At 38.1% G+C, this 22042-nt stretch overlaps 1 protein-coding gene across 1 annotated transcript in view; it reads right to left on the reverse strand.

The window, feature by feature from the left end:
* The window catches only part of RELN (reelin), a 521559-nt gene that overhangs the window by 449476 nt on the left and 50041 nt on the right, over window positions 1–22042 (reverse strand). The window lies entirely within an intron of this gene.

Here is a 22042-nt window from a genome sequence, read left to right on the forward strand (position 1 = left end):
AACAGAGCTAAATGGTCTGAAACATCCATATTACAAAGCATAAAACAAGACACATATCAATAGAATAGCCTGACATCATGCTACTCCCATAATGGCATGGGAGATTGGAATAAATCACCTTCTCATCTTTTAACAAGAAATAATAGCTAATATTTTTTAGTGCTGGCATGTCAACCACTTAGTTGGGCACTGAGGTAAGTAGTTTACATATATTATCTCATTTAATTGTCAAAACATACCTATAAGAGGGATACTACTATTATTTCCAGCATACAAAAGAAGAATGTGTAGAACAGAGCCATTAAGAACCTGGCCCAGGACCATGTGATACCATCTAAAATGTTTTGATGCTGTCTACATGGGTTATTTCCTGTTTCTTCTTTGCTCCCCTCAGATCCCAAAGTGGCAAAGTAACCATGGTGAAACTCCATCAAGGCAGGCATCTCAAGTATTTCGTTCACTGATATATCTCAAGTGTCTAGAATAATTTATGGTACTCTTAGGTGCTCAATATTTAGTGAATTATTAATGAATAATTTATTCATATAAAAGTAGTGCAAGGTTGTTTTATCTTTAGCTTGTTTCCAGAGGAAAAGTATGCTATGAATCCTAGACTTTATACATCAGATGAGCCCCACTTGAAAAAGCCACACGGAAGAAAAGAAGACAGAGAAAAGTTGGCTATTTAAATATGTAAAATGCTTTCCAGAGTGCAAGACAGATCAATGCAGAGAGAAACTGACTAAAAGACCAGCCAAAGACATTTTTTAAAAGGCATAAGTATGCATAAATTTTATCAGATGCTGTATGCTTACACAAATCATCTAAAGAAAAAAAATACTTGTTTGAAATGAATTGATTATAATCTGCTTGCTAGAGTTCAGAATTTTTTAGGAAAAAATGATATTTGCCTTTGGAAAAACACTACTCTTTTGACAGTGGAATAAGCATTCCTTACCCTCATTTAAGCAGATGTGATGCATAATCCATATGTGAACTGATAATCGGTCTCTTTTTTTTTTAGAAAGAGGAGGAAATGTTGCCCAGACTCTCATGGGATTTAAGGCATATCTTTCTGGTCACCAGGCTTCCCCTTCTTCAAGAAGATAATGGGTCCAATCTCTGCATGAAAAACCACTGGACACAGTGTGGATTCTCTGTTAGCATGCAGACCATTTCAGAATGTCTGCAGTCCACATGTTTTCACTGACTGGAACACTGGTGGTGAACCCATGAGCAATATAAAGGAGCATACTAAAAACTTCACACCAAGGAACTTCAACTTTGAATCTATGTCAGGAACACCCTTCTCTCCACCCTCTTTCTTTCCCTTTCACTGAAAGGCTTCCACTTATCTCTACTTGCAGCCCACTGTTAATCTGCCCAAGTTTCCTGTGACATCGGCCCCTGCAGTTTTCGGTTTTCACATGCGGCCCTCTCCCCACACCTTCTCCCTTTAGTGTCTGCCTGATTCCTTTCTACCAAGCTATGTGACTCCGCACGTGCACCAGCTCTAATCTTTCCTCTGTGCCCTGATGACTTTCTTTCCTCTAATTTCACTTGACTCACTTCTCAAGCACTATTTTAGCCTCTCTAGTCTTAACTCATCACTTACATCCACAACCTGGTGCCATCCAGGCAATTGGAATGGTTCTTGAAAGTGGAAAAGTGATTTATGACAAGTTAAAGGGAAAATTTACCATACACAGAAATAATATGGTACATGATTTTAAAAACTGAGGTTCACACTTGTGAATGTAAAATTATTTACATATGTATATGAACTAGAAGGAAACTTATAACTTTCAGGTCACCAATTTGGCCCATTGATGAAGCTGATTAAAGACAGAGATAAAACTGCTGTCTACTATTTAAAATAAATAAGCTCTCCATGAATCGTAGGATTATCCATGTGTGTAGATCTAGATATACTCATTTGAAGAATGTAAAATACACTAATTCCCACTACAGATATTTTTGCAGTTTTCTGATACTCTGATTCAGAATGTTATGGTTCCAAGCTGCATAGTTTAAAATGTTCCATAGTGATTGTCACTTTAAAATGTTTCCTTTAAAAATATTTATTTATAAAATAGACTTGCATAAGTAGAAGTTGTAGTTAAAAGACATAAATTTGGGTATATTAGGATGGGGATAATTGGACAAATTTTTTATATTCGAACTACTTTTAAGAAAAGTAACTATTGGGCTACATGTGTCTAACTGATATCTAACTCAAACATGTTAATAAGCAAATCCTTCATGCTCTTTCCAAGATTATCAGTCAAGTGCTCTAATTAATGTTAAAATGGGGAACAAATAATATTTTCCATGTCAATTCACTTTCAAATTAGTATATTATGTACTACGAACGATTGCCAAGTCTAAGTAGCGGGTATACACATGTTTGTTGTACTAGTCTTTGGGTTTTTTTTTTGTTTGTTTTATTTTTTTTGAGACAGAGTCTCGCTCTCTCGCCCAGGCTGGAGTGCAGTGGCACAATCTCAGCTCACTGCAGCCTCCACCTCCTGGGTTCAAGCCATTCTCATGCCTCAGCCTCCTGGGTATCTGTGACTATAGGGGTGTGCCACCATGTGTGTCTAATTAATGTATTTTTAGTAGAGACAGGGCTTCACCATGTTGACCAGGCTGGTCTTGAACTCCTGGCCTGAAGTGATCCACCTGCCTCAGCCTCCCAAAATGCTGGGATTACAGGCATGAGCCACCATGCCCACCTGTTGTACTAGTCTTTTAACTTTCATTTTAGAAAACATTTATATTAAAAAGTTGGTGAGGAGAAGAAGAAATTTGTGGTAAATGCACTTCCAATGAGCAAACTAAGCCAAATAGTAAAATGTACTAGAAGGTACGTAACGCATTCAGACTTAAAGAATGAAGCAAGGTGTATGATTGATTGAGACAGAAAACTAAGTAACTTCTATGAGCTAAGACTTGTGTAAGCACTGTAACTTGGGTTTTATTAACTAGACGGGCAGAGATATTTAGAAATAGTTCTCGCTTGACAAAAATGTTTATAAACTCCATCTGACATCCTGTCAATTCTAGCTATTTTATACAAATTAAAATAGATCACCACTATGGGATAACACCCACAAGTTATCCATATCAGACACCAAAGGTTTATGTAAAATCATTAAATAATAATCTAGTGAGCTTAAATAGGTAAACACCTATTTAAACAATCCATTCTCCCACATAATCAGTCTCTATTCATGGCTTTACAAATTTTTATGGTCAAATTTGTAAAATTCTTTCCCAAGGGACTTCTTCCCTCTTGGAGTCAATTTTTATATCTTTCATAGTTTTGCATTAAAATGTCGAGAGAACTGGCTACTTTATTACAGAGGAAAATATCAATATTATAGATTTCAAATAGAATTCTGAACTTGCCAGTCCATTTTAAGGGGGAAATAATGCATGTATATTATTATCTATAATTAGAAAGCAAATGCATCTTAGATCACATAATTCCCTTGTTCAATCAACATCTCTAGCTTCTTAACGTCTGTAGATTAAAACCCTAAATCTTCAATGTGGTTTCAAAGACCTTTGGGTTGTGGCCATAACTAGTCCCTCCAGTCAAATTTCTCCATTTCAGCTGAAAACATCTGATTAAAGGATGTTAACTGGATTAAACAGTTAAACCAGAACATGTTCTATACTTCTCTGCCTCCTGGCCTCTGCTCTCACCTAGAATGACCCCTGGCCAGGTTACCTTTTGTTAAGGTATTCAGGTGCAGGTTCAAATGCCATCTCTCTCATGCAGTCTGTTCTGACCTCCTGGGGAAAGTCATCTCTCCCTCCTCAGTGACCCCAGAGCTCATTCACAGACTACTTTCCCCAGAGTTTGGCTCAAGGGAGAAGCTCAACTTTTGTTGAATTCAACCACATAGAAACATGTATTACAACATAAGATAACATATAAGAGTAAAATAAGATAAAATTGAGAGTATAATGTAGTCAGTGTAACCAAAATTGTAAAATCTAACTTCTACAGAAAAAACTGGGCTATTGTTATTCTTAGAGATACATGAAAAATAAGTTTCCTCTGAAAAGTAAACAAAAAAATAAAAAATAATGCAGTATTCAATTATAGTACTCAAAAACCAGGTAGGTCTAAGAAAATTTTAGTTGGATTTTACATTTAACCATAATAGCTTTTCTTTTATATATCTGTATTTTGTATGTGTGTGTGTATATATATATATATATATATATATATATATATATACACATACATATAAATGTATATACCAAATTAATCTTCTGATAATTTTTGTCACTAAGACTTTACACCATTATCCTCACTCTTAAGTTACTCTGCCACTTCCTCAAATAAAATATAAGGGATCAAAAGGCTGAGCAGGTTACAAATATCTCTTCCACATCTGTGTTAAATTGGCAATGAGCTTAGCACCAGGAGACCATGAATACGGATTGCTGGGGTGTGACTACAGAATGAAAACATGATGTAGTGACACAATTCAATTCTTACCAGTGGCTCAAAGAGTACCTCTGTCTTGAAATGACTAATTACAGAGTCAGTTATTATCTATTATAGCTTCTATTAAACATTCCCCGCAAGACCCTAATACCATTCTTGCAGAAAATCACTATAAGATGAAAGTCTAAAAGAAAATAAATTTATACATTTAATGCTGTTTGCATTTCATTCTAAAGCTTCTGGTCTACAAATGCTCTATGGTCCATTAAATTTTGATCATTTCCAGCATATTCCATTACTACTTTATACAAAAGACCTTTAATATGTGCAGAAAAGAAATATATTAATACTCGAAATGATGTTCCCATTTTTTTTTCAGAACGACAAGCATCAGAGGATAGCAAATTGCAAAAAAATTGAAATTAGGTACATAAGCATTACTGATGATGCACCGATTGCAAAGAGTTTCCATTTCTTGATTTTGTATATTCTGAAGATGAAAAACGCCAGCAGAATCTAATACTGTCAATATTTAAGAAAACATCATTGCATTTTGCCTTATGAAGAGAAATTCGTTTGCTTTTTGAATACAGAACAAATTAAATAGCCTAAGGAACAAATATCTTTCTCTGAAAATGAAATAAACTGAGCATATTTGCTGCAAAATTTCATCAACACTGTATGTTCAACTACTGATTCTTCCTTAAAGTGCCACTAGCTCTGGGCACCAAATAGAGACCATAAAAAAAAAAAACATTATAATTTCCATTCCAAACCTCTAGAAGAACACAACCCTCGCACTACTTCTCATTACATATATTAACTCCATTTTGACATGGTTTTGTGTGGATTTCAAAAATTAAGTGAAATATTTCAATAGCATTCCCAAACCAACAACAGCAAAGGAAAAAAAAATCACCCCAATAAATACTTAAAAGAAATGACTGGAAGTCAAGATTCACTGAGTGAGGACATGAATCCATAGAAATGAAAAGAGATCTTAAATAATTAGATCAGGATAATAAACTCAGTTTATCCCAGGAACAAATGGACTCCAGTCAGCCTTTTGTGAGGGGTAGAGAGAGATCGTTCCTACCTTACCTATCTATTCCAACAACTAATGATAAGGGGCACGATGAGGAAGGAGCTGGCTGCCCACCTGGTATAGTCTCCTGTCCATCTCTAGAGGAGCATTGCTAAATGTACCACAGCCACCCTTTCCTACTTCCAAAAGGCTTTTGATGGCTGACCTAGATCATCTTTAAGAGCTCTTTACCCTCAGATTTAATACACACTTCCTTAATAATAATAATAATAGCTAAACAATATTTGAGCACTACATGCCAGGTACTGTTCTAAATCTTTTATAGGTATTAATCTTTTCAATATCCTAAGTGATAATTACTATAATTATACCCCTTTTACCCATGAAAGCTGAAACAAAGAGAGGAGGGCTAAGTCATGTGCCTTAACTAGCATGTGAAAGGTAGCTCTAGGACATGGAGGTCATGTTCCCCAACCTGAATGGACTGCAGTAAGTAGAGCAGCCTCTATCTATCTCATGCTATGCCCAAGAGGGTGGCAGGTGCTTGATCTTTTCCTGGAATGCAGTGCTTCCATGCCCTGGGTACATGGGTATAGTCTCCTGGAGTATCCCCAGCAGGCTGCTCTGTAGAATGTCCTTAACCTGATGTCTGCTGTACCAATTATTGTTACAGCCATTTATTATCATTATTATTACTCCTCCTTTTCATTTTATATGGATCTGTGCTGTTCTTTGTAGGGGAGAAAGGAAGGAGAAGGAGTGGCCTCCAGGAAGGACTAAACGCAGTGTGATAAAGGACTAAGCTTAAGATCAAAATAATAAGGTCAAAGAGCCCTGGATCAGCCCACCTCTGAAAGCAAGCGGAGAATGCCCCGCAAATGCTTTGCACCTTTGTCTCTACATGCAAGGAGAGGAAAAACTGAGCATGATCCAGGAATTCTAGCAGGTGCAGGAGACCCATCACATGCAAAACTTAATGACCAATGAAAACACCTTCCAGGGTCTGGAAAATGTTCTTTGCTGGCTAGAGGAAGCGTACAGCATCTCTGTGGAACGCTGTTATAATATACTTATTACTGATTCAGAGATTCAGATGAACCACACGTAGCCTCTAAGTCTTATTTTCTGGCACCACCAGTAATAAAAGGAGATCCACTGAATTTTTTTTTGCTTCCTTTAAGTTCTTGGGAGATAAAACGGGTGCAGTCAAATGTGTTTGTCAATTTATTATTTTAAAATTAAGCCCTTTGGAAGTAAGTTTAAATGAGAGCACTTGGTGAATATAAATCTCTCCTACTCAATCTCTCTACATTGCCTTTTCTCTTCTTTATGTTCCAAACCCCAACCCACCCTACAAGCACTCTCTCTCTGACACACGCGTGCATGCGTATACACACACACACAAACACACGCTCATTCAGAATTTCTAAAAATATTAACCTTGAGGTAAAAATCTCACATCTTATTCAGGTGATCCCTTCCCTAGACTTGGAGACGCAGGTCAGAATAAACTACCTGGAATGAGGTCCTAAACAATATTTTTGAAATCTCCGAAGACTGTCCAATCTAGCCTAAATAAAAATTCCTAAATAGTAATATTAATGATAAAGAATTAAAATATAATTTTACAATTCTCTACCCATTTTTAGCCCCAACCGCACTTAAAGCAGGAATAATTTCATTTTATCATCCACTTTTGGCCTTTATAATTTAATTCTGAATTTTTAAAAAATTCTACAAATAATGATAATTAGTTTCTATTATATAACCCCAAATTTTTTTCTTTATAAATGACACTTTATTATAATTTAGAGAACCATAGACAAGAGTAACTGGTATTTGTGATTTATCTCTGACCTTATTTTTCATGTTACTTTTATATGAGGCTGGATAATACTCATCCATGAAAATTTCATATTGTTGGCCCTGCACTCAATAAATTATTAAAGTGATGTGAATAGGAATGTGGTGTTCAGGTTTTCAGCAATTTTCATCCTTTTGTTCTTGCTTTTTTAAAGGAAAGACTATCTTGTCTAAAACTCAACATATCTTTGTAAAATTTAAGCAAAGATTAGCCTTAAAGGAAATCATTTTGGGAGATTTATTACTCTGAATTGCTACAAGAAGTTTTAACAATGTTTTTCTTTTGAGGCATGGATAATCTTCTAGGTTGAGAAAAATAAGCCTAGTAATTCTTATAAGCACATACACAGGTGAATACATTACAATAAAATACACGGATGCCTAGAGAACAAATATATGTGTGATTTTTCTCCCCCAAAATCATCAGGTGTGTAAAGCTTTTATACAATAAAAAAGGCTTCTAACTTTTCTGTTTCTATTATGTTTTTTAATGTTGTTTTGACCAAAGGTAACTAAAGAAAATCTGAACTCATGTAACAAATAACAAAGTAACTCCTAATAGTGCCCCAAGTAGTTTAAAACATAAATATATGACCCCCACCCAGCTTTTTTTTTTTTTTTTTTTTTTTTTTTTTTGAGTTGGAGTCTCACTCTGTCTCCAGGCTGGAGTGCAGTGGCACAATCTCAGCTGACTGCAACCTCTGCCTCCTTGGTTCAAGTGATTCTTCTGCCTCAGCCTCCCAAGTAGCTGAGACTACAGGTGCGTGCCACCAGGCCAATTTTTGTATTTTCAGTAGAGATGGGGTTTCACCATGTTGGCCAAGATGGTCTCGATCTCTTGACCTTGTGATCCACCCACCTCAGCCTCCCAAAGTGCTAGGATTACAGGCGTGAGCCACTGCACCTGGCCAGCTTTTGATTGTAGTTCAACATATTGAAAATATGCCATTACGAAATTCTTAAATATTTTCGTATCTGCAACAACTTTGTGCTTGTGCAAGAACATGCCAAGAGTGACCTTGACTCATGTGTATGTCATATATCTGTTGCTTGTAAAATGTCTAGATCAACATTAATAGTAATTGGCAGAATTCCTAATACACATAGTTAAACCGAATGCAGCTCTAAAGTATCATAAGTTTTTTTTTTTTTTTTGAGACGGAGTCTCGCTCTGTCGCCCAGGCTGGAGGGCAGTGGCGTGATCTCAGCTCACTGCAAGCTCTGCCTCCCGGGTTCACGCCATTTTCCTGCCTCAGCCTCCCGAGTAGCTGGGATTACAGGCATGAGCCACCACATCCGGCTAATTTTTTTGTATTTTTAGTAGAGATGGGTTTTCACTGTGTTAGCCAGGATGGTTTCAATCTCCTGACCTTGTGATCCACCCGCCTCGGCCTCCCAAAGTGCTGGGATTACAGGCGTGAGCCACCATGCCCAGCCTAAGCTTTTTAAACAAGTTTTTGCACAGTATTCTCTTTTAGTACTTCCATATGTTCATTTCAATATACTAAAACTAATCATAAGCAACTGTCCTAAAATAAAAAATTCATTTAAATATATGCGAGTGTATTACACATGGCATATACATGATTAAACTAACTATAAAATTCTATTACTAACGTATATAAGACAAATTTTAAAACTCACTTATTTTATGATCAGACCCTGTGGGTGTGAGACTATGTGTGTATTGCTCCACTTATCCATTTATTAAGCAAATATTTATAAAGTGCCACTCTTGATACTGAGAACATAATGATGAACCATCTGTATGTTTATAAAAATAACATTTGAATTGTTCCTGTCCCTTTTAGAAGACTCTCTATTCCACATTTCAAAATCCAATTCATAAAATCTAAAATTGTTATTGCTGACATCGAAATTCACAAAATAAATGTTAAATTCACAAAATAATGTTAAATAAATGACATTCAGGTACTAGCACAGATAGTTGCTCTAATATGCTACAACTGAATTCTAATATTTTCAGATTAAAATAATTACCAAATAAGGATATAACATAAATGACATTTACACTGATAGATGGCATCTGATATTTGGGAAAGTATAAAAGATGAAATAAGTGCACAACTAATTTGTGTAACATTAAATTGTAATTATAAATAATATTTCTCCTATGGGTAAAATGGAAAATGCTGTACTTTTTATTTTACAGCATGGCACTTAGTACAATGAGTCTTAAAATTTCTTAAAATAGCAGAATATCTTTGTGGTTAAGTATAAATTTGTGTTTTCAATATAGCTATAAGACAATTTTTCCAAGGATAAGGATGAAGAAAAACTCCAGGTGTGAATAATTATCAGGCGATGTCTTGAGGCCTAGGAGTTTAGGAAAAAGTTAAGTGATTAGTTATCTAAAGAGTGTTTAATGAAGGGACTTTGCAAAGGACTAAGTATGTTTTGCTGGCTTTAGTATTCCTCATTTCCTGGCATACAATTTCTAAGTAAATCTTAATCTACCCTTAGCACATATTTGGTTTTGATTCGTTGATTTTTTTTTTTATTTTAGAAAACTGATCTAAATTCTTAAGTTGGTGACATGGCATAGAAAACCAGAGTTGGATGAAAGGCAAACTAAAATATAGATATATTTTTATAAACATATCTTGCTCACAATTATCTGTACACAGAAATGCTTAAGATATATGTTCTAAACAATTTCCAATATCAATTAAAATACCTATTCAACATGGATGGACTCAAATTCTGTGTGCTGGACTCAAATTCTGTAAGCGCCAATTTGATCAATACAATTATTACTTTTTAGTCAAATAATGAATATTTGTTAGAACTATTAGCCAACTAAATTCTCCCAAAGATCATTTTACTTTTATAACCAAAACTTTCAATCACCTGAGAAGCTTTTTAAAATTCAGACTCCCAGTTCCCAATTGGATTCTGTTTCTGTATTATTGGGATAAAGCCCAGGAATCAGCATATTTAACAATGTCCATCTAGGTGGATTCTGTGTGAGTGGTCCTGGGATAGACCAACTACAGTGATAGAAAAAGCTGCAAATCCACAGCTCTTAGGAAACAGAATTTCCAATGAAGGCTATCCATGGATGAAAAATTATAATTGAATTGAATTGAGGCTACATTAAGAATTCCACTACAGTAAGAAGCCACTTTGCCTTTTATTATACTGCAGTTTCCTCCTAGTGTAAATGATGTTTAACAAGATGAGGATGTAATGGGACACCTGTTCTTAGGAGATCTCATGTATGCCAGAGAATTTTCTCTAACTGACGAGGACTGAAACCAATCCAGAATAAGGATGATGAGCCAACATTGCAGGGGCTTTTGGGTGAGCACTAAAGAGCAACATCACAGCCCTCCGGTGATGTTCTTGGCAAACAAGGCCACTGTATGTTCTGGCTGAATTGATAACAAAGAAAAGTCCCTAAATATTTTCTGAATTTGGCAGGTATATGTTTAAAGAACATTTAGCCAATGTTACATATATTATAATAATTCAATCCAAAAAAATAACTAGAGGTGAAGAGATGAGGTTAAGTCAGCATATCTTGTTATGGGAAATCCTTGCTGGATGCCAGGGTGCAACCTGCTCTTTTCTGACTGCCTTTAAGTCATCAGAATTTCTTGAATTTACCAATGAGCCAACATCAAGTCAAATGGCGTCTAGTTGCTGCTGGAGTCTTTATTGTAGTACTTATCTAATCCATGAAACAGAAATAGTGGTCAGTGATCATGTGTAACTTTTTCAGCATAATGGCTGAAGAACTGAGCTCACTGCCAGTGTCTAGGTCATCTCATTACCTCTTTACCCACCTTGAGCTTCAACTCTTATCTAAAAAGCACTTGTGTTCTAAATTTTTCATTTGGAATAATCTTCTTGGTGAAGAAGGTCAAAATAGAATTCGAACAGCTAGACTCTCCCACCACCAAAGTCACAACAAACACTGAATTAGCAAATATTGAACCATTTCTCCTAGGAGACATACAGAGTTAGGTTCCTGTGAGGCTTTGGTTACATTTTCATCAACTGATCATACATAGTTTTATACGTGTTTGTTTCAAGACAACCTTATTTAATATATATTGTTGATTCATTATAACATTGAACTCATGGCCAACAGCAATATAACTAGTGCCTGAAGCAAGCTATCTAACACCCATATTTTCTCTATAAGGCACATCACTACCTTCAGCACTTTGGTACTACACCTGGGGGCCATTTTAAACAGTGAAATCACCAACAAAAATTTGAAAGACGCACTCTAGCTTGTGAAAACACTTGTTTACAATAGGAGAGCTGAGACAAGAAGGCAGAGCATTTGACTTCAGCTGGCACGAGCATTTGACTTCAACACATCCGACAACTCAAAAGTTTTCACTGCTCTGCACGTGTCTGCGAATGACTGTCAAAGTGCCACAAGTGTTGATTTTGAGGTCACAAATACATTTTAGTCAATAGATGAAATCACAAAGAAGGAACTTGCAAATAATGAGGATCATTATCTGTCTTATCTGCCCTAAGGCAAAGGCCTCATATATTGCTCACCTCATGCCAAGTCTATTAGTTTGGTAGGGTTGCCATAACAAAGTACCACCGACGGGGTGGTGTAAACAACAGACATTTATTTTTCCACAGTTCTGGAGGCTGGATGTCTGAGAGCAAGGTGTTCCCAGGTTTGCTTTTCCTGAAGCCTCCCTCCTCGGCTAGCAGACGGCCACCTTCTCGCTGTGTCCCCGCATGGCCTTTCATCTATCTGCACATGTCTGTATCCACATTTCTTCTTCTTATAATGACACCAGTGATATTGGATTAGGGCCATCCCAATGACCTCATTTTAATTTAATTACCTCTTAATAAATTTTATCTCCAAATATAATATTACGAGTTACCGGGGATTAGGACTTCAATATATGAATGGCAGGGGCTTGTGGTGGGGGACAGGTGGGGGGCGTGGACAGTTCAGCCCCCCATAATGCATTTCTTTCTTTTTTGACAGGGTCTCACTCTGTTGCCCAGACTGGAGGGCAGTGGCACAATCAAGGATCACCACAGCCTCAAACTCCTGGGCCAAGTGATCTTCCCTCCTCAGCCTCCTGAGTCACTGGGACTACAGGTGCACACCACCATGGCCAGCTAATTTTTAAAAATTTTCAGTATAGACAAGGTATTGATATGTGGCCCAGGCTGGTCTCTAACTCCTGGGCTCAAGCGATCCTCCTGTCTTGGCCTCCCCAAAAGTACTGGGATTACAGGCATGAGCCACCGTGCCCAGCCCCATAACACATCTCTATTCATTGCTTTTCTTCATGCTTCATTTCCTTGCAGGCTTGTACTTCTCAAAAGCATTCTTCAAGTTATGCTTCTCGGGTGTGAGCGTGTGTGTGTGTGTGTGTGTGTGTGTGTGTGTGTCCTTCTGTTCTTTTTAAATGACTTTTGAAATCCAAGCCGATCAGGACTTTCTCTCCTTTACTCCTCATTATAGCAAGTTACGATATATAATTAGGATTGACTTTTTAGAGACTGCTGCCCTTCCTGAGTCTTCTTAAAAAATTTTTTTTTTATTATTATTATACTTTAGGTTTTATGGTACATGTGCACAATGTGCAGGTAAGTTACATATGTATACATGTGCCAAAATTCCCTTTTGGAGCCTCTGGCCAGGGGATCAGATCCCTTATATAGTTTCAGTGCATCCTTAACTTTTATTAGGTGGGTACCAAGAATGCCCCAGAATCCCATCCAAGTCTCCCCATCCTGCATCTCACCTGCCATTCCAGGCTTTCCTCTGACTCCATGCTCCGGCACACCTCTATGTGTCCAATATGTGAATACAAGGGTTGTTACCCCAGTTTCAGGCCTTTGTTCTCACCATCCTTTCCACCTAGAATCCTTTTCCTCTCCATCTCTTCCTGTTGAAATCCTCCCAACTTACCAATGCTTTGTCTAAATGTCACCTCTTCTATAAAGCATTTGAGACTTCATTCTCCCTCTCAAGAGCTACAACCACTCTCAGCTCTGTGAAGCTTACCACTTCTATCTCAAAATAGTTGTGGACACATCTGACATCCCTTGGTAAGTTGTAAGTGCCTTGGAACCTATGGCAATGTCTGATTCCTCATTGCATCCCCACACCACTGAGCATAGTCCCTAAAAGGTTATTAGCAAGTGTTTTTAAAGCAGATATGCCCTGCTATTAGAATTTGAATTTAAATTAGGTAAATACAGTTGAAGTCCCTTATGACCCTTCTATCTTGCTTTCCTGGCAATTTTGTGATAGCTATTAGAAAATCACCATCCACATCCGCCATCTGGCTGGTTTAATGTCAATTCGCACAGGATGTCATACTTCTGCCTCTTCCCTTAGTCCTACCCAAAAGTCTCCAATATGCTTCCACTGCCCAGGCAGCACTACACTCCTCTTTTGTATACAATTCTCTCAGAAGTAGACCTGGAGGTGGAGGGAACACCAGAACAGATGCAAAAGAAGTGAAACAGGCCAGGAAGGGCAGTCAATAAGAAGGACACGATACACTGTTTGGTGGGAGTGTAAATTAGTTCAACCATTGTAGAAAGCAGTGTGTCAACTCCTCAAAGAGCTAAAAACAGAACTACCATTCAACCCAGCAATCCCACTACTGGGTATATACCCAAAGGAATGTAAATCATTCGACCATAAAGACACCTGCACGCATATGTTCACTGAAGCACTATTCACAATAGCAAAGACATGGAATTAACCTAAATGACCATCAATGGTAGAGTGGCTAAAGAAAATATGGTATATATACACCATGAAACACTACACAGCCATAAAAAAGAACAAGATCAGGTCCTTTGCAGGAACATGGATGGAGATGGAGGCTATTATCCTTAGCAAACTAATGCAGGAACAGAAAACCAAATCTGCATGTTTTCACTTATAAGTGGGACCTAAATGATGAGACCACATGAACACAAAGATGGGAACAACAGACACTGGGTTCTACTTGAGGATGGAGGGTGGGAGGAAGGAGAAGAACAGAAAAAAACAACTATTGGGAACTGGGCTTAGCACCTGGGTGATGAAATAATCTGTACAACAAACCTCCATGACACAAGTTTACCTATATAACAAATCTGCACGTGTACCCCTGAACCTAAAATAAAAGTTTTAAAAAAGGTTGCTAGGCAACCATGCTGATTGGCAGCACATGCTCCTGTTATTCCACCTTGTGGTGGAAGCAGCACCTATTCATTGGCTCTGGAGTCAGAATGGCTGGCAGCAACAGAAAAGGGCACTTCACTGACATAGGATTCCCATTAATCTAGAGGCAAAAGCAAGCTACCAAAGTGGGCAACTGAAACTTAATCATCAGGTAAAACTTTGGGAAATGGTGTAAAACCCTTGCTTCAAAACTATCTTACTTGAAGGTCAAGGTGATGGCAGCTCCTGGGGGCAGTTAATTCCTTCCAGCAGTGCACACGGGCAGGAGGAAAGTGACCTTCCAGAGAAAGTCCTCTGGCACACAGATGCAGACATTGACAGACAGACACATGCTAGAGCTGCTGGGCTGGAGCACAATGAAATGGCAAGATTCAAGGGCTACAGGCAAAAGTGTGTTGGTAAGTGTGCAACAACTGCCCCTCTAGGGCAAGACACTCTGGTTTGTGGTGTTTTATAAATACTACCAAGTCCCACCATGGTGGATTCTAAGCTTCCAACTAGCTCACCCGACACTGAACTGGGAAGGACAACACAGAAGCATACCATTAGCCCACACAGAGTATTTTCCCCATACAGACACAGCAGACATAAACAATAGTAAAAGGTAGTAAAACAATTAGGAAGTGATGACTTTTGAGTATGCATTACCTTTGTTTTTGAGATAATTTAATTATAATTTTGCATAATTTGATGTTTACTAATTACCATTTAACAACTGGCTTGCAAAATTCCTGAAAATTTAACCAATGGCGTTCATGAGCTAATCAAATATGAGAGGGCACTAAAGTAGGTGTTCGTTTTGAAAATGTACCCTTTTGGCCAGGCATAGTCGCTCATGCCTCTAATGCCAGCACTTTGGGAAGCCAAGGCAGGAGGATCACTTGAGCCCAGGAGAAAGGAAGGGAGGAAGGGAGGAAGGAAGGGAGGGAGGGAGGGAGGGAGGGGAAGAAAAGGGAGGGAGGGAAGGGAGGCAGACAGGCAGGCAGGCAGTCAAGAAGGAAGGCCTTTCTATGCCGTATCCTACCTCTGAGGCACAAGCAGAACCATCCACAAGCTCACAAGAGCTAGTTAGAGATGGGTCCATCATTTTGCAACAGAAGAGGATGTACTCAAGTTCAGCTTCCCACAGAATGGGGGTCTTCCTCCCCCAGTGGGGCTTGCAACACTCCCTGGACCCCAAAGTTTCCAGAGGCTGGACAGGCTAACTTTCCAGACAACTCAGGTTTCTAACCACGTGACCTCATGCAGATTGATTATTCCTCCACTGCCAAAACTGTTTTGTTTTTGTTGTTGTTGTTTTCCACTTTCTCAATAAATAGAACCACAGGGGAGGGGAGGGTTCCTTCGCTAAAACACAGATACACACGAAGGGTTCTGTGGCACCCTGATCCCTGCCCACCTTTCCATGAGATGATGAGAAACAGCCAAAAAACCTTCTGTTCTTGTTCTTTAAGTGTTCTCAATAGTGCCTATTTGTTCATCCATACCATGACACTGTGGAATTTGTCCCAATCTTTTTAGGACAGTTGGTGACCACAAAGTGACCCATGTTGCATGACACTTCCAAATCTCAATAATATCTAGGAGACAGTACTGTCTTGTATTAAAATTTGATATTCACTCTGTGTATCTTTCCCACTATGGTTCTAGTTCTACTTTATACCTGGTGTCCTCTGTAAAATTTCTTTTTTGTTTTTCAGATTATCTAGGCATTTGTCTCCCACTTCCTCATATTCAATGAGAATCGCATGCCTGCCAGACACATTATTTCTTGTTTCATGAGATACACCTTATCCTTTGCCAGAAACCCATTATTCTCCTAGCTTAAGCCATAGCCAGAAACCCAAATCCTATTTTTCAGTACTTATCTATGTAGCCAGATGATCATATCCTACATCCCCCTTTCACTTCCAAATTTAGCTTCCAAAGATAGTCCAGCTTCCCAGCCTCAGAATCACAACTTCTAAGGCTGACATGGAGGGTCCATGTAATCGTGTTCATCAAGCACCTTAAACTAAAACATATTGTGCCCCCACACTGATAGACAATGAATAGCATCTCCTCCTGTTGCTAGGCAACCATGCTGATTGGCAGCACATGCTCCTGTTATTCCACCCGGTGGTGGAAGCAGCACCTATTCACTGGCTCTGGAGTCACAATGGCTGGCAGCAGCAGCAAAAGGCACTTCACTGATGTTGGATTCCCATTAATCTAGAGGAAAAATGGATTCCAGAATGGGAAAGGGAATAAGAAGAATGTTCACCTCATCTGCTCTAGGTGAGAATCACAGTCTTTGAAGACAGAACCACACTAGGAAGGATCCTACACAGGAGAGCACTTTAACCTATATACTTACCTAGACATTTAAATAGAACAATTAGCAGCTAAAGTGCAGAGCCAAAGACATCTCCAATCACTGTGGCTACACAAGAAAAGCCATCAGACTGACATGTTTCTTTAGCACAAGACCTGGAACTGAGTGCTTCATAAATATTTGGTGAAAAAGTGAATGAAATTTATCTGTATCCCAAGAATTTGTGTTGAAGTACATTCCAGTTTCTGGAATCTCCTAGATTTTTAGTTGGTCTGTAATCATATTTTGTAAGTGATCAAATGTGCATATCTTTTGCCTCCATACTGCTGCATTTCTTCCCTCAACCCCCATTCACTTTTCAGTCAATTCCAAATTAAGCTTCCAACTCAAATGGTCCACTAGAACAGTTCTCACTAAGGTCACTAATGACCTTCATGGTGCTGAATTCAACGGCATTTTAGTTCTCATCTTACTTGACTCCTCTGTCCCGGTCTACTCTCTTCCCTTAGCTTTTATGAGCCTCATCCTCATTTTTTTTTTTTCCTGCATAACTGGAAATTCCTTCTTGTCTTTTATTGGCTGATACCTCCCCAACCCTAAAGGCCAGTATTATTTAAGACTCTGTCCTAGGCCCTCTTCCACTCCTATTCTATTCCTACTTCCAGGCAGTTGCAGCATCTTACATGCCATCTACATGCCAAAGGATCCCAAATCTCCCTCCTTTAAGCTCCAGCTTAACTCCCTGTAAGACCAGTAAGACCAGACCTGTACTTGACATCACCATTTGAATGTCTCAATGACATTCAAATTCAACCTGCCTAAACCTGAATACATAATTATGTAACATACTTATTGAGTACCTACTGTGTGCCAGGAACTGTTCTGGAGTTCAGAGACATCAGTGAATAAGTCTGTGCCCCTGAACTTATGGGGCATAAAAACACCCTCTATTCCACCACTCCCAGTTTGATCCTTTCTCAGTATTCCCCACCTCCCTGTGGGGCACAGCTGTTCAACCAGGTGCAAAACCCAAGGACCGTAATCACCTTTAACATGTCTCTCTCTCTCTCTTCCCACCCTCAGCCACATCCATTCTTAATACTGCCAATTTGATCTCTTAAATACATCTGATGTTGATTCAAATCTCAAGTCTGTTTATCTGCTCTATTACCTCCCTATTCATCTTGCATGAATTGCTTCAATGGCTTTTTTTTTTTTTTGAGATAGAGTCTCACTCTGTCACCCAGGCTGGAGTACAGTGGCACAATCTCAGTTCACCAAAACCTCCACCTCCCAGATGCAAGCAATTCTTGTGCCTCAGCCAACCAAGTAGCTGGGATAACAGGTGTGTGCCACCATGCCCAGCTAATTAATGTATTTTTAGTGGAGATGGCGTTTCAACATGTTGGCCAGGCTGGTCTTGAACTCCTGACCTCAAGTGATCTGCCTGTCTCAGCCTCCCAAAGTGATGGGATTACAGGTGTGAGCCACTGCACCTGGCCTGGCTTCTAACTGGTGTTTCAGTGTTCATTCTAGTGTGCCTCTTCACATAGCAGCCACAGTGGTCTTTTCAAAAGGTAAATTTGATCATGGGACTCTTCTTCCTCATTCATACCCCCAGGTTAAACCTCTCATTCTCTTCTATTTATTCCTTGGATATAAGACAAAATCCTTAGCAATGGCCTAGAAATCCTTGCTTACTATTCAGCCTCATCTTGAACAATAAATGCCCTTGTTGCTCTATCCACACTTAACTTTTCTCTCCCCCAACAGAGTATCTATCTATCTACTGTTTCTTTTACTGGGAAATTCCTACACACACACACACACACACACACACACACACACACACACACACACACACACACACACACACACACACACACACACACACACACACACACACACACACACACACACACACACACACACACACACACACACACACACTTTCCTGGTAAAATTCTATTTCTTATGCAATCATAGCATATAAGAGTTCCCTAACTTTCCATGTGTTCATTCAGTTTACAACTATATTATTTGCTTTGAACTATTTCCAAGGATATCCATTAACCAATTAATGTTATCAAAAGTTAGCATAAGATACTTCTAGATAATCTTTTATTTCATTTGTTCTTGTAAAAAAATTGGTTACCATGTTCACCTTGAGCTTCTTCTAAAATTTTAGCTCTTTTTCCCCAGTGGTTTTTAAATATCTTTTTCATCTTTATTTTACCTTCCTTATGGATGTGAGTGTGTGTATTTATTGTCCTTAGCCTTAAATTTGCTTTTGTAAGTGATGGCATGTATATAGTAAATAAAATAAATATATGAAAATATCTGACAGAAGTGGGCACGCAATAGATATTAATCAATTCATTAGAAGAAAGAAAACCTGGTCTCAAATCACCTCTCACACTAATTTTACTAGAAAGATCAATTTATCTTTAAAATAAAAAGATTACAGACTGCAATTTGGAGGCCTACAGGCCAATGTGTCCCACAGACATGTTTTGTTGGGATAGCACAGTGTTTGAATAAACTTTAAAACTTGATGCCTTTAGGCTGGGTTTATACTTTCTAGTTTGTGTAGTCATTATCACTTCCTACTATATTATCCCTGGTAAGGTCATATGGATATTATTGGCCCTGGAAGGCATTTGGATTTGAGGATCTAAAGGATGATGTGATCTTGAAGGTCTCCTCTAACTGTAAAAACCATGTATGTCTTTATTTTATGAGAAAAATTTATGAAATGATGGGGAAGAACTGGATTTAGCTAACATCAAAATGTAGAGTAAAGAATAACAGGTAAAACTCAGTTAATGACCAGGTACTCTCAACAACAGAGAATATTCTAGAAAATTTATTTACAAAAGAGGAAAGAATGGCTTAATGCTTATAACATCTGGAGATCAGAATTCTGACATAGAGATTAAAACAAACATGTTAAAATGGTCTCATCTTAATAAGCTCAGAACTGCAGGTTAGTTGTTCATGTAACACAAGACACAGCACAATCTGCCAGTCCTGGCAGCCTCTGCTCACTAACCAGGCTCAGGATAAACACCAGAGGCAAATAGAGATATATCTGACAATGAGACACAGATCTTTCATCCCATCCCCACTAACCTTCATTTTTGTGAACGAATTTTTTATTTTATTAAAATTCCTCTGCCTTCATGCAAAAGCTACTTTAGAAAAACCCTAGTTCCTGGCCGGGCGTGGTGGCTCATGCCTATAATCCCAGCTCTTTGGGAGGCCAAGGTGGTCAGATTACTTGAGGTCAGGAGTTCGAGACCAGCCTGGCCAACATGGTAAAACCCTGTCTCTACTAAAAATACAAAAATTAGCCAGGTGTGGTGGCGCATGCCTGTTATCCGAGCTACTCAAGAGGCTGAGGCAGGAGAATCACTTGAATCCAGGAGGCGGAGGTTGCAGTGAGCCGAGATTGCGCCATTGCACTCCATCTCAAAAAAAAAAAAAAGAAAAAAAAAGAAAAACCCTAGTTCCTGAAATTAAGGCTTCCTATATTGTGTCTCCTAGACATGTTTTTAGAAATATAATATATCTCTAAAGACTGGGAAACAACCGTAATATCAAAATTTTTTCATATACTGAATAGCCAACTGTAAAACCTTTGATATAATTTTTATTTTAATTTTACTTATAATCCTTAAATTTCACATTGTATTTCTCAAAAGGTGAAAAAATGATCTAAAACCTTGTCCAATCCTATTCTCCAGATAGGAAATATTATAAACAGGGATGTGCAAATTTCTAATAATAACTGAATTATCTAATTACATTGTGTTTCACTGATTCGAATACATACTATCTTCCAACATTATTTATTTTTCTGATACAAGAATAGTAGTCTGACCCTCTTGAATAAATGAGTCACCACATTAGGACCACCCATCTGTGAGGAAACAGTGTGTCAATTAGACATGTCAATTAAGACTCAAATGTCACCTGGATCTATCTAGAGCAGCTTTCGGGAGTAGATGATTTTTCTCTAAAACAGTTATATAGATGCTTTGAAAAAGGTGATCATGAAGGGAAAACTTATTTCATTACTTTCCCAAATTTTTATGAGCTAAAAAAGACATTCTCCTAAAGTTTTATAAGCTTTTTATTTTTTTCTCTCTGAAACAGAATTTCGTTCTTGTTGCCCAGGCTGTAGTCCAATGGCGTAGTCTTGGCTCACTGCAACCTCTGTCTCTCGGGTTCAAGTGATTCTTGTGCCTCAGCCTCCCAAGTAGCTTGGATTACAGGCACCCACCAGCACGCCTGGCTAATTTTTTTGTATTTTAGTAGAGACAGGGTTTCACCATGTTGGCCAGGCTGGTCTTGAACTCCTGACCTCAGGTGATCGGCCCACCTCGGCCTCCCAAAGTGCTGGGATTACAGGCGTGAGCCACTGCGCCCAGCCATAAAGTTTTATAAGCTTTTATCTTTCAAATAAATTAAAGAAAATAAGTAAGGCGTAATTTTGTAGTGATTAGATATAAAATAAATAGAAAATAAAGCAACATGTCCAATAAACATATAAAAATATACTAACCTCATTAACAATGAAAGAAAATCCCAACAGTAGTCAGATAAAAATTTTTGTCTATCAAAAAGGCCAAGATAAATACAGGCAATCACAAACACACACACATGCACACCATGCACAGATGATGAAATGAACGAGTATTAGAATATGAGCACTCATGAACAGTGGTGGGTTGGTATAACCATTCTTTGTGTACTTTGCCAATATACATCTAGACCTTTAAAATAATCATGCTCCTTGATCTGGCAATTACACTTTTACAAATGTATCCTAAGGAAATAAACACACAGCCAGAGATTTATGTTTAATACTACATACCACAATGCTATTTACAGTAATGAAAAACTGGAACAGCCTAAATGTTCAATGTTCAAAGGATGGTTATATAAATTATTGTACAATCACCTGAGGATCTATCATGCAGCCATTAAAAAGCTTATTTGTGAGAGATACATACTAATGTGGTAAATATTTGACAATAAAATATTAAGTGAAAAAAGTAGGAAATCAAATTCTATGTAATGGTAGGATCCGATTCTGTTTAAAAGTATATTTATACATGTTCTGCTTGTTGAACTGGAGGAAGGTTACAT

Source organism: Pongo abelii, chromosome 6 (genome assembly GCF_028885655.2).
Source record: "Pongo abelii isolate AG06213 chromosome 6, NHGRI_mPonAbe1-v2.0_pri, whole genome shotgun sequence".
Classification (NCBI taxonomy): Eukaryota; Metazoa; Chordata; class Mammalia; order Primates; family Hominidae; genus Pongo; species Pongo abelii.